Source organism: Capsicum annuum, chromosome 2 (assembly GCF_002878395.1).
Source record: "Capsicum annuum cultivar UCD-10X-F1 chromosome 2, UCD10Xv1.1, whole genome shotgun sequence".
In the NCBI taxonomy this organism is placed as follows: Eukaryota; Viridiplantae; Streptophyta; class Magnoliopsida; order Solanales; family Solanaceae; genus Capsicum; species Capsicum annuum.
In genome coordinates this window covers 135,807,805-135,821,805 of record NC_061112.1, presented here as the reverse complement: position 1 = coordinate 135,821,805, position 14,001 = coordinate 135,807,805, and the positions used below count along the sequence as shown (strand labels likewise).

Genomic DNA, 14,001 nt, shown 5'->3' with positions numbered 1-14,001 from the left:
GGGTTAGCGGATAAGAATATTCAATAAAATTTCAACAAATAATATTAAAGTTTCAACAGATAGTTTCTATGTATAATGAGACAGCTATAAGAATTTTAATGTTGAATCCATTATTAACTTTAAATATGTACCCATTACTAATATACATAAATTGATCTGAATATCACAAATTAGTATACAATCCATATAAAGTCGACGTTGGATACGGATGATCATAGGTCAATCTTATAATCAGGATTCATGTGTGACTTGTAATCTATATATAAAATAAAGCAAAATAGTCTAGCTTAGAATTATGCCAAGTGGCATTTTAAGAACTAGCTACTTGACATTTGACAACAAAAAACTATTTTGTTGATTATTTAAATATTTATTATTATTTCATGTTTCATATCTCTCTCTCTATATATAATAAAGCAAAATAGTCTAGCCTAGAATTATGCCAAGTGTCATCTTAAGAATTAGCTACTTGACATTTGACAACAAAAAACTACCATTTTATAATAAAACCTATTTTATTGATTATTTAAATATTTACTATTATTTCATGTTTCATATTGTGATAAAAAATAATTAAGATTCATTCCTACTGGATGAAAACTCGTATGATTTTTTAATTATTTTTTATTAAGATTAGTAGTTAATTATTCCATATTATTTTATATTTTATTAATTGTTTATTTATTAAAGTTGTTTTGTTAATTATTTAAATTTTCATTATTATTTCATACTTTATATAGTGGTAAAAATCAATTCTTTCAAAAGTTGTATGTATTGTTATTATTGTTAAAACTTATGACGCTACAATCCTGTATTTGTCAATTAATTATAATCAAATAATTTATACAATAAATATTATAGTAATTTTAAAATAAAAAATGTTGAAAAAAATGCCATCCCTCTAAGTATGTAACCAATTTAAATAATGAGATTATATTAAGAGTCACCATTGAATAATCAATTAGTAATCAAGCAACTTATATAAAAGAAGATTATTATGACCAAAAAGTCATTCCAATTTAAAAAAAAATTATGAAAATAATGTCATCCCTTGAAGTATGCAAACAATTAATTTAAATAATATAAATGATATTATAAAAATAATGTTTTGAAATATATACTATTTTAAGAAATATATATGGAGCAAAATATAGTTAAAAACTAGTTAGTATTGACTACTATAGTATTATTGTAGCAGTAAATATATTTCAAATACATAATTGAATTTAAATAATAATAGTTTAGGATGATTTCTTAATTTAAACCACTTAATTATGGAGGAAATCAATCACGCCGTACATGATTAGAATCTATATTAATTATGTTTTGAAGTCAATTAGAATGCAAAACATCAATTACATCATTTTCTATTATGAAATATATTGTGATCTTATTAGAATTTAGAATTTTTTTAAAAGGTTAGTGACACGGAAATATCTTATGGATATGAATAGACTAAAGTAGAGGTAGTATATAACCTCTCTATATGGAAAACTAAAGTTATGGATATAGAGTTCCAACAAAATTCTTATTTTTAAATAACTTATTCTATTAAATATGGTAAATTTTATAGAGAAAATATTTTATATATTGAAAGATGTATGATTTTTTAAAAAATGCAATTAGATGTAAAAATCGGCAACCTTTTTAAGGTAGACATTACCATTTACAAGTCACCACATATCCTTCATTGTCCTATTGATTCAAAATTCAACATATCATTATCAATCATTTTTCTTTTTCTTGAAAATCTACCATGATTTATGTAATTTTGAAGCACGCATAAACTTACTATAAATTGTTGAAGAAAAAATCAAGACTATAACATGTGAGCTTGTCATAGTTTCTTCTTTTTCTTTTTTTTTTTCTTTCAATGTTTGAGTATCTCTACTATCTAAATTTTTTATTAGAGATGATCATAAAAATTGCACTTTTAAATTTGATTAGTTGCACGTTTTACTGAATAAGTAATTGATAACAAAAAATTTTCTTCTTGCAGGTTCAATTATATTTAGCTTACAAATGCATATCATATTAACTCTTTAGCTGTCATGAATTGAAAAGACGAGGAAATAATTACCAAAATAGCGATCAGTTTATACATCAAATCAAGCTGGATATATAGGTGGGTACTTCTTACTACTTTATATTTAATTCTATATTAGAATTTTCACTTATGTTTTTCTTCTTCTTATTTTTTCAGTGTTTTTTAAGGAACTAGCCACTTGGTATTTTGGCAAAGAAGTTAGCCTAAAATTAAGTCAAGTGACATATTGAGAACTAGCCACTTGGTATTTTGACAACAAGAATCTATTGTTGGTAACAAAATTTATTTTGGTGATTATTTTAGTGAATAATCAATGAGTAATCAAGCAACTTATATGGAAAAGATTACTATGACCAAAAAGTCATTCCAAAATAAAAAATATTTCAGTAGAGATGCCATTCCTTAAAATATTTGAACAATTAATTTTAACAACATAAATAATAATATTATGAAAAGTAAATGTTTATGATTTTACTACAATTGAGTAAATCAAGAAAATATTATAAAAAATCAATTAATAAATAGTAATCACGTAACCTATATGAATAAGATTATAATAATCAAAAAGTTATTTCAAAATTAAAAAAATAATATGAAAAGGATGTTATCCCTAAAAAATATACATCATTAATTTAAATAATAATGTTATTTTAAGAAAATATTTATGATTTCACTACAATTTAGTAAATTAAGAAAGTATCACAAAAAAATCAATTTGAGAATAACTAATTAATAATCAAGTAACTTATATGAAAAAGATTATTATGACAAATAAGTCCTTCCAAAATTAAAAATATTATGAAAAAGATGTCATCACTCAAAATGTATATATAATTAATTTAAATAATAATATTATATAAAAATAATAACATTTATGATTTGATTACAATTGACTAAATTAAGAAAGTATCTAGAAATATCAATTAAGGGAATAATCAATTAGTAATCAAACAACTTACATGAAAAAAAAAATATAATAATCAAAGAGTTATTCCAAAATTAAAAATATTATGAAAAAAATGTGATCACTCAAATGGTAACTTTGGACTACAAAATGGAAGAAATTTATTTCAATATATTTCAAGTTATTTTATTTAAAAAATATGCATTCATATTTATTGGAAGAATTTTCTTTTGATATATTTTAAGTAATTTATATTTAAAACAATATGCATTCATATTTAATGAAAGGATTTTCATAATTGAGAATGACTATCATTGAATAATTACACTATCATTCTATATTAGAAAATGAATAAATGATAGTCTTGAATTTAAAATAAGGGAAGATTAAAAATAAATAAATACTGAAATATTTTTAAAATGAATATTACTACACAGAAAAGATTACATTATATTTATCGAAAATAACTACTAAAATTACATAGTCCTAATCAATATTCGAAGCCTGCCTATGAAGACGAGAATTTGAGTGATGTTCAAGCACTCTTTCGGTCGAGTGAGTCACCTGCGTTCAAGTCAAACCAAAACAAGAGAAATCGACCTTAGGCAGAGCGAATAATGTGCTGATGGAAGGTAGCTGCATGCAGCATAAAAGAAAAGAGATTGACATTCGACAGCTCCTTGTCCTTTCCATCCGGAGATGGCGTTGATCCAGCTAACGAGCAACTGCTTCGTCTTTACCCACTTAGTGTACTTAGGATTTAAGGACTTCTTTTCATCGTCTGTGAATTGGTTGGGCTGAAGCGAGAGAGAGCTTCTCGGTCATGTCCCTAACCGGGGAAAAGATTTAGAATCGTGATAAGAATTTATTTCGAATAGCTGGTAAATTCATTCTCTTAGCCCGGGCCTTTTTGTTTAAGGGCAGCTCGCCTTAAGGAAGTGGGTTAGCTTAAGTTCTACAGGAAAGAGGCTATCCTACAGCCGCCCGAAAAGGAATTGCAGTGATCTTGAATAGGGATCCTACAGCGATAAATAGAATCCCCATAAAAATACCACTAGATCGAGCACCAGTGATTTCGTATTCGGTCAAAATCTTGGCTAATTGATCAAAGTCTGATGTAAAACGGAATACAAGATATATAGATTCAAGAGATAATCAAGAAATTAAGAAGAGATAAGTAAGAAAGAAAGAACAATCTCACAATTGAAGTAAACTAGAGATGAACAAATGTTGATTTGTGACTCTCTAATTTGAACAAATAATTACATGATTAATTCAAGGGAGAAGAGAATTGAACTCATACATGAATAATCTTACCAAAAGATATTCAAGAGAGATCCAACATAGAGACAAAGGGATAAATCCATAAACTCATCAAGTGTGTTCAGTCTAAAAAATGTAGTCTCCCTAAAATATGCTCATCACATTATATTCATACTTCTAGAGTAAGCTAATATATGAAAAGACATAAATGCCCTTGGTTAAATGTGTATCATATTATGACTAAAAAGGACACTAAAATATCATGTTAATCTTCTATTATGTTGATTCGTGGTTTCCATACTCTCTTGAAATATTTCACGCTTTTGATGTCAAGTTGAAATTCATCCATGCAATTAGCACTTTCTGAACTGACATCAAAGTCAAATAAAATTTTGCCTTACATATCTATTCTTTAGTTGACTAATTATATAACTTTATATATGTCTGTAAGAATAATTTTGAATTTTAAAATAATCAAATTTGAAAAAGATACTTCATTATAATGAACAAAAATTCATTTAAAAAGGTTAAATTATCTTATATAAAAATTTAAACGTGCAGATCAATAAAATAAATTAGGAATAAATATTTCTTAATAATAAAATCATCAATAAAAATTTATAATAATTTTTATATGATGAAATGTAGGTGTGAGTTACTAATTATATGCAATTGAAGTATTACCATAAAATGAATATTTATATGACAAAAAATATTTATGATTTCATTCAATGTAAGTCAATTAAGGAAAGTCAATTAAGGAAGCATGACAAATTTGATTGAGAAATATAAATAGAAAATGAATAATCAAATAACAATTATATACATGTATATGGAAAAGAATACTGTACCAATTGCAATTAATCTAGTAGTTCTAATACCATAATAATTTACCACTACATAAGAAGGCTACACTCAGTAAAAGATAATTAATTTCTACTATAACACATTGGAGAAAATGAATTGTGCAAATGATTTCTGCCACAACTTATCTTGTCGTGATTATCACTAGGATCTCAATTTACTTTGAGTATTATTTTAGAATTGATTTTTCTTGATTTATCAAGTCAACTAAATATACAGGTTGTGTTGCATATTCATTTTATTTTTTACATGTTTGGTGAAAATTTTATGAGGCAATATTTATTACTTTATGTTTTATACAAAAATCTCTATATATAATAAAGCAAAGAAGTTAACATAAATATTAAGACAAGTGTCATCTTGAGAACTACTTATTTAAATTCTTTCAACAAAAAACTATCATTTTATAACAAAAAGTTATTTGGTTGATTATTTAAATATCTAATATTATTTCATATCTCTATATATAATAAAGTAAAGAAGTTAGCATAAATATTAAGACAAGTGTCATCTTGAGAACTACCTATTTAAATTCTTTCAACAAAAAACTATCATTTTATAACAAAAAGTTATTTGGTTGATTATTTCAATATCTAATATTATTTCATATTGTGGTAAAAAATAATTAAAATTCATTTCTATTGGATAAAAACTATTATGATTTCATATTATTTCATTCAATGCTATTTCTTAATGTGGTAAAAATCAATTAAGATTCTTTTCTATTGGATGAAAACTATTATGATTGTTTAATTATTTCATATTAAGAATAGTAATCAATTATTTCATATTATTCTATGTTTTTTTGATTATTTAGTTAGTTAGTTAATATTATTTCATATTCCATATTGTGGTAAAAAACAAATAATTGTTTCATATCTTTTAATATTAGTATTATAAGAAAATAAATATTAATGATTTCATTGCAATTGAGTAAAAAAAATATTGTAAGAAGAAATCAATTAAAAAATAATCAATTAATAAATAGTAACCGATCAATTTATATAGAAAATATTATAGTCATTCTAAATAAAAAAAATTAAGAAAAGATGTCATTCCTCAAAACAGTTAAGTTTGTAATATTTTTGTAAAACAATAAATAAATGAATATACGAAAAAATCGTAATCAGGAAAAAAAATAATTGCTACCTTATTTGAGTTTTTAGCAAATTATAAAGATAATTAAATAATAAATTTACTATAATCAAATTATAAATTTGTAAGAAACTTTTGAGAAATAAATCAGTAATTAGGAAAAAAATTTGTTACCGTTTTAAAATTCTTCCCAAAATTTTAAATGTAATTAATATCAATTTGATATAATCAAACTATAAGAATATGATAAATTAATGGGATTGAATTTTTGAAATTATAACGGTAATTAATATCAATTGTTTCCATTTGAGATCTTTATGTAATTGTAGATTAATTAAATATAATGAAGCTATAAAATTAGGACAGATTTATGGTAAATAAATATATAATATTAATAATAATATTATTGTTATCAAATTAATTTGATTAAATTGAGATAGAAATCAGCTAGTATTGACAATTATTTTAACAAAAAATATATGCAAAGTTCCGTAATTGATATACATATATTGGTAAAAAAAAATATTGACTACTACTTTAGCTATAAATATATTTTAAAATTTACAACGTTAAATTAAGGAATTTGAGTTTATATATTATGATCATAAAATTGATTCTAATTAATTGAAATTAATTAGTTGATTGTGTAGTCTTATTACAATAATGTCGTACATTGTTTATTTAATTGAAATACATATAATCAATTAACTGATTTTGTGCAATCTACTATGATCTTATTAATTTAAATGAAATGATTTTTAAATGGTAAGTTTGGATTATAAAAAGATAGGAGATTATTGTATGACTTAAGCATTTCTTATGTCTTAAAAAAGATTTAGAGACAACAAGATGTCATCCCTCAAAACAGTTAAGTTTGTAATATTTTTGTAAAACAATAAATAAATGAATATAAGAAAAAATCATAATCAGGAAAAAAAATAATTGCTACCTTATTTGAGTTTTTAGCAAATTATAAAGATAATTAAATAATCAATTGACTATAATCAAATAATAAATTTATAAGAAACTTTTGAGAAATAAATCAGTAATTAGGAAAAAAATAATTGTTACCTTTTAAAATTTTTTCCCAAAATTATAAAGGTAATTAATATCAATTTCATATAATCAAACTATAAGAATATGAATAATTCTTGGGATTGAGTTTCCGAAATTATAACGGTAATTAATATCAATTATTTTTGTACTTGAGTTCTTTATGTAATTGTAGATTAATTAAACATAATCAAGTTATAAAATTATGACAGATTTATGGCAAATAAACATATAATATTAATAATAATTATATTGTTATCAAATTAATTTGATTAAATTGAGGTAAAAATCAGTTAATATTGAAAATTATTTCAACAAAAAATATATGTAAAGTTCCGCAATTGATAAGTAAATATATATATATATATATATATATATATATATATATATATATATATATATTTTTATTTACCCCCCCCCCCCCCTTCTCTCTCTCTCCCTCTCTGATTGGTATTTATCAAGTTTTTCATTATGAATATGTAGAAATAAGAATTGTTAATAGTTTGCTAGATATTAATTTAGATTTTTCGTCATGAGTTTCAGGCTTTAAAAATAAAGGTTTCGACATAATAAGGATCACACATATTGATGGAATGTTATCAATAATTCAGAATGAGAGTTCAACAGAAGAATATGCGTATGAGGAGGTTGAACAATGTAATCACAATTTACCATACGTTTGAAACAAGAAAAACATTTGTTGAAATTGATTTGAATATTCATAGTGATTTTTATTTCTCGAAAAAAATAAGTTTGTTAGTTTTTAAATCTCCTTATACAAATATAAATTGGTACTATGAAAAATATAATTTCTTAATTATATATTATTTTGATGTTTTTCATAATTATGATATAAAGATGATTGATTTTTTTTATTTTATTAATCGTTATTTAATATCATATTTTGGTAGAGTAAAAGACCAATATGTTGAAGGAATGTTGTCATAATTAAAAATGAGATTTGAAGAAGAAACCTATGGTAAGGTCGCTATATATTCAAATAATATGGGTTTAAAACAAGAAGATTATTTGTCAAAATGATTTTAATTATTCATAGCGTTTTTGTTTTTTACTTTAGTGATTTCTTTATTCAAATACAATTTTTGGACAACATAGTATCACTAAATAATGAATCTATTAATAAAATTAAGAAAAATACACAATTGTTTTGACGCAAATGAAAAATAAAAATTGCAAGATCTTGCTTGAGATTATTATAATTTATTTTTTTAAAATTTTAAATTTTTTAGCGATAACTTTTATCTCTTTTCTATATATGGTATTTTCATAATTCTATTTTGACTTACATGTAAACGTTATAAATGATATAACTAGAATGGTAATATTTTTTCTTTATACTTAGTTTCAATATTTGTATATAAGTAAATATTTTCAACAAATTCAAATTGATTTTGTCTTCTTTTCTTTTTCACTTTGAAATGATTTATTATGAACTACTCAATAAACTATAATTGATAGGAGATGGGTGACTTACATTTCTATGTTGATTTATTTATTGGTCAACGAAATATTTTCTTATGCTTTTACTCATTTGATAAATATGTAAATCTAAATTATTTTTTTAATCTATCTTTATTTAATGATTACTTTTACTTAAATATTGTCCGCACATCGTCCAGGTACTAATACTAGTATAATTTATACTCTTTGAAGATTTAAGTTAGTGATCTTTTAATATGTCATACATTTTTAAAGACTTAAAAAAGTTTATCTTGATCGAAATGTGCAATAAGAATTTTAGCAATAACATGAAAATTTAAAAATTATACATTAAATATGAAGAAACTAATATTGATATTAGATAGTCGATTTTCTTGCATTGCAAATATTGTTGCTTTAGATTTTAGTGAGATAATAATATGATTTCAAAAATCAATAAACTATGATACTAAATTACTACTGCATTATATTTCTTTATGTTAGGATTAATACTTAATTTGTCTATACTATATTTTATATGGTATAATTAACAATTAATTTGTAAATTAAATTGTGTGATTTTAATAGTATATTAAAGTTTTGTGATATTATATTCAGAATGGTAGTTAAGTGACCTTAGTAAAAAAATGATAGTTGTATAACTATCTATGAAATTTACCCGACACTAGAATTACTATCTCAAAAGCTATATCTCGAAGATTAAAATTTAGGTGAGTATCTCGTGGCTGATGCTCAGTGGCAATGCTCAAATTCAATAAATCAAATACTTATGACTATTGATTTTTTTAAATTCGTTATATTTAAATTCTTACTGCAAATATTATTGTACTTTTACGTAGCATATTGTACTAACGTGAAAGTAAAGGTCATTTATCATTTGTTATTTATAAACACTATGCTACAAACTTTTTTTTTGTTAGTTGATATAAACAGGCAATGAGTTCAATCATATTTATCTTTATATTTGTAACTCTAATTTAGAATATTGTAGGTCTTTTGGTGCAATAATTATTTTTATCTACTTTGTACAATATAAAGGATAAAGATGAATAAGATTAATATCTTATTGCACTGATGAATATGAGGATTTAAGTATTAGTTGAATGTTCTAAGATGGGAGAGAATTAAATTTCGATAATGATTAATATTTATAATTTCATTCAAATTGAGTAAATTGAGAAAGTATGATAGGGTTGATCGAAAATAAAATTGAAGAGTGAATATTCAAACCTATGAAGGACTATACCATTTATCCGAAATAATAATATACAATAAGATTCATTAATATTTGTTGGTCCATTATCATAAGAGAATAAGTGAACATTGTTAAATCGTGCAAACAGGTTAGAACTTTAGATAATGTTATAAGTTATTTGTTGAAAAAATGATAATAAAAAAATATGAGAGAGGAAAAATTGACTATTATTGAGACTTCGCTCAAAATATTTGCTTTGACGCAAAAATATTTTAAATTTATAAAAATATACTATAACTAAGATCGTTCAAAGGAATACAAAATTTACTTTGAAAGAAAATTCTATTAAGACAAAAAAAGAGAAGGGGAAACTCCTTTCTTCCTCTTGATAAGAGGGTGCAAATTAAAATATTTAAATATAAAAGAATTTAAATTTCAAGTTAAAATTTTATAGAAAAGTCTCATGTGCATAACTCTAAAACATATCTTTCATTTGTTCTTCGTTTTTCTAACCAAATTTAGAAGTAAGTTCTTAACTAATAGTAATTATGTTAAATATGCATTTTGTTTGTAATTATATGATTTTTTACAACATAAATCAATATAGATCACAATACTATCTAATATTCTCAAATAATTATATTACAATAATATTATTTGCATGCGGATACTAACTTTCGAAAAGAAATGTTTAAGTTTCATATAATTAATGATATTAAGTTCAATATTTTAATAGTTATTTTTGTTATTGCATAAATTTATTAATTTCAAATGTGTGAACAATATTGAATAAATTTTTTATTATATAAATTTAATAAGATGATAATTTCTATAATAAATTTCATTTAATATCGACCGCGCATCGCGCGGGTACTAATACTAGTTCTTATTAATATGATCCACATATAGTATTTATTATTTATAAATTCAAACCCAACATTATGGGACTTTCAATTAAAAAGGATAAACAAGTTGTCCAATTAAGTGAAAGTCCTCCAAGTTTTTTAAATTAGATGGGAGGGACAAAAGTTTTTTGAGTTTTTTTTTAAAAGTTTTTCCGTTCCAACAACTTGTCTCAGTTGTAGAACAACTTTGGTAGTTGTTCAACAACTAGGCGCAGTTGTTCGACAACTGTGCCTAGTTGCTGAATAACTAGGCGTAGTTGTTTGACAACTGAGAGAAGTTGTTCAAGAATTGCGTGAAGTTTTTTAGACAACTAATGTAGTTGTCCAACAACTAGGCACAATTGTTCAAGGGCCTTAGTTTTTTTAAGGGACAAGTTTGTGGGATCCACTTGTCCCTTTTTTTTAATTGGAAACTTGGAAAGCCCTTCTGGCTTATTTTTCTCCAACATTATTACTCTTTATTTTATTTTATTTTTGAAAAACACAAATAAAGAGGGAAACGAGATTCCCTTTGCTATCTATAGATATCTTTGTTTTATAGTAGATTTTACTGATAAAAATAAAAGATATAGTAGATTTTACTGATAAAAATAAAAGATATCTAAGTTAGGCTGTATTGCATAGGGAAAATATGGAGGACACTATTGAATATCCCACAAAGGTTAACAAATATGCAGTTGCTTGTGCAATTGTTGCTTCCATGATATCTATCATCTTTGTCTATGGTAACTTCCCTTCTTCAATACTTTGAATTCTCTTTTTTTTTCTTCTTTAGCCATCAGGTCGAAACTTATTGATCAGATTAATCCAAATTCATATTGTTGGGTTTAATTGGTGTGAATGGAAAATGGAGGGACACAATCTTTGAGCAAAAGACAAATTATTTTGAAAAAGGTGTGACTGTTCAGATAGTTGTGTCTGTTCAGAAAAAGACATAATGTTTCGAATGAACAAACATGACCCTTCCAAAGGATACACCTTTTAAGTGAACCATTGCCACCTTTCAGAAGAGGCATTTGATGGCTATATAAACCTGCTTTCATCCACAGGTTTGATATGAATGAAAAAAATTTTGAAATGAAAACTCTTCTTGTCTTCAAAACATTCTTTGTGATCAATCAAATCGTTGAGTGAGTTCAACAAATCCAATTATTTGAGGTATTACTATAGTTGGATTGAAATTCATTTTATCCTGGGAGGAAGATTCCAAAACCTCGGGTACAGTGAGGGGAATTATTCCTTAAGGACACTCCGTAAAGTCGGGGGACTTGGCTTTATATTTCTGTTTCATCTTAATTTCTGAAAAAATAAAATACACTTCTTAGAAAGATCACTTTGATCTTGTGTTGAGGGTGTTTTAGTACTTCATAGTGTTTTTGTTTTAAAATTGAACTAGTGTTAAAGTTGTTGTGCCTAAATACAAATTCCTGTACCCGAAAACACCATAAAATAACAATCTTAAGGAATAAGCTTCGGCAGAATTTGTATTGCTTGTTTTTTTAGATTAAAGCTTTAAAATTTCTACCTAGTGATTCGAATACATAAAATCTTCGTCACAAGTTAAAGATCATTCGATTGACGATTGAAAGTCATAAAAACTTCATCGTTAACTAGATACAAGAAGAAGAGTATAAAGTTGCTTAACTTTATAAATAGTATTCTGAAAATACTAAGTTTTATTGTTTTGTGGTGACAAAAAAAATGACTAACGAAATTCAAATGCAAGATGCGGCTACGACTGTGGAGGAAACTAGTATTGCCTCAACAAGTTGAGCAAATGCTCCGCAACCAATGGCACCTGCGGAGAAGTCTGAAAAATTTGTGGGCATTGACTTTAAGCGATGGCAGCAAAAGATGTTCTTTTACCTCACCACTCTATGCCTTCAAAGGTTCAATAGTGAGGATGCTCTTAAGGTGCCCGAGGGAACCTCGGACAAAGAGCATTTCATGATTATAGAGGCTTAAAAGCACTCAGACTTCCTTTGCAGGAATTATATCTTGAGTGGTCTCCAAGACGACCTCTACAATGTTTATAGTAGAACTAAGACATCGAAGAAATTATGAGGGGCACTAGAACGAAAATATAAGACAGAGGATGCGGGAATTAAGAAATTCTTTGTTGCAAGGTTTCTAGACTTTAAAATGATAGATAGCAAATCGGTGGTCTCTCAAGTTCAGGAATTGCAAGTAATTATCTATGATCTCTTAGCTGAAGGTATATCTTTGAAAAATACTTTAGTTCAACAAATTTAAATTGTTCTTAGTACTCACATAAACTGTTTTGTAGGTTTGATTGTGAATGATGCATTTCAAGTAGCAACAATCATTGAAAAGCTACCACCTATGTGGAAAGACTTCAAAAACTACTTGAAGCACAAATGCAAGAAGATGACGGTCGAAGATCTTATTGTTCGACTGCATATTGAAGAGGATAATAAGGCTGCAGAGAGAAGGTCAAAAAAAAATTCTACAATTAATGGAGCACATATTGTAGAAGATGATCAAAACAATTCTAAGAAAAAGAAGAAAGGTTAACAAGGAAGCTATTAACCTAAGAAGAAATTAAAGAAAAAATGCTTCAATTGTGGCAAGATTAGCCACAAGTCCACGGATTGTCGTGCTCCAAAGAAAGGCAAGAAAAAAGATCAAGCAAATATAATTAAATCTAACAAAGAGATGATTTGTGTGTTATGTTCTCAGAATGCAACTTGGTGAGAAATCCTCGCGAATGGTGGATGGATTCTGGTACCACCCACCATGTATATGCCAACAAAGAGTTGTTTTCGTCATTTGCTCCAGCTCAAGTAGAATAAATGATCTACATAGCTAACTCCGCTACTGCTAAGGTAGAAGGAACAGGAAAAATATGCTTGAAAATGACTTCAGGAAAGGTCTTGACCCTTAACAATGTCTTGTATGTTCCATAGTTACGTAGGAATTTAATTTTTGTTTCACTTCTAGACAAGAACGGATTCAAATGTGTAACCGTTTTTGGAAAAATTGTAATTAGCAAAGGAAAAATGTATGTAGGAAAAGGCTATCTCACCGAAGGCCTTTATAAGATGAATGTAATGACTGTTGAAAAAAATAAAAGTTCAAATTCTTCTTACTTGCTTGAGTCCTATAATTTATGGCACGAACGTTTAGGCCATGTTAATTACAAAACGTTATGAAAACTGATTAACTTAGAAGTTTGGCAAAACTTCTAAGTTAA

The 14,001-nt window shown here is 25.5% G+C and overlaps 1 pseudogene; it reads left to right on the top strand.

Moving 5' to 3' along the window:
* The first annotated feature begins 11,418 nt into the window (after positions 1 to 11,418).
* LOC107859690 overlaps positions 11,419 to 14,001 on the top strand; it is an 8,526-nt pseudogene continuing 5,943 nt past the window's right edge.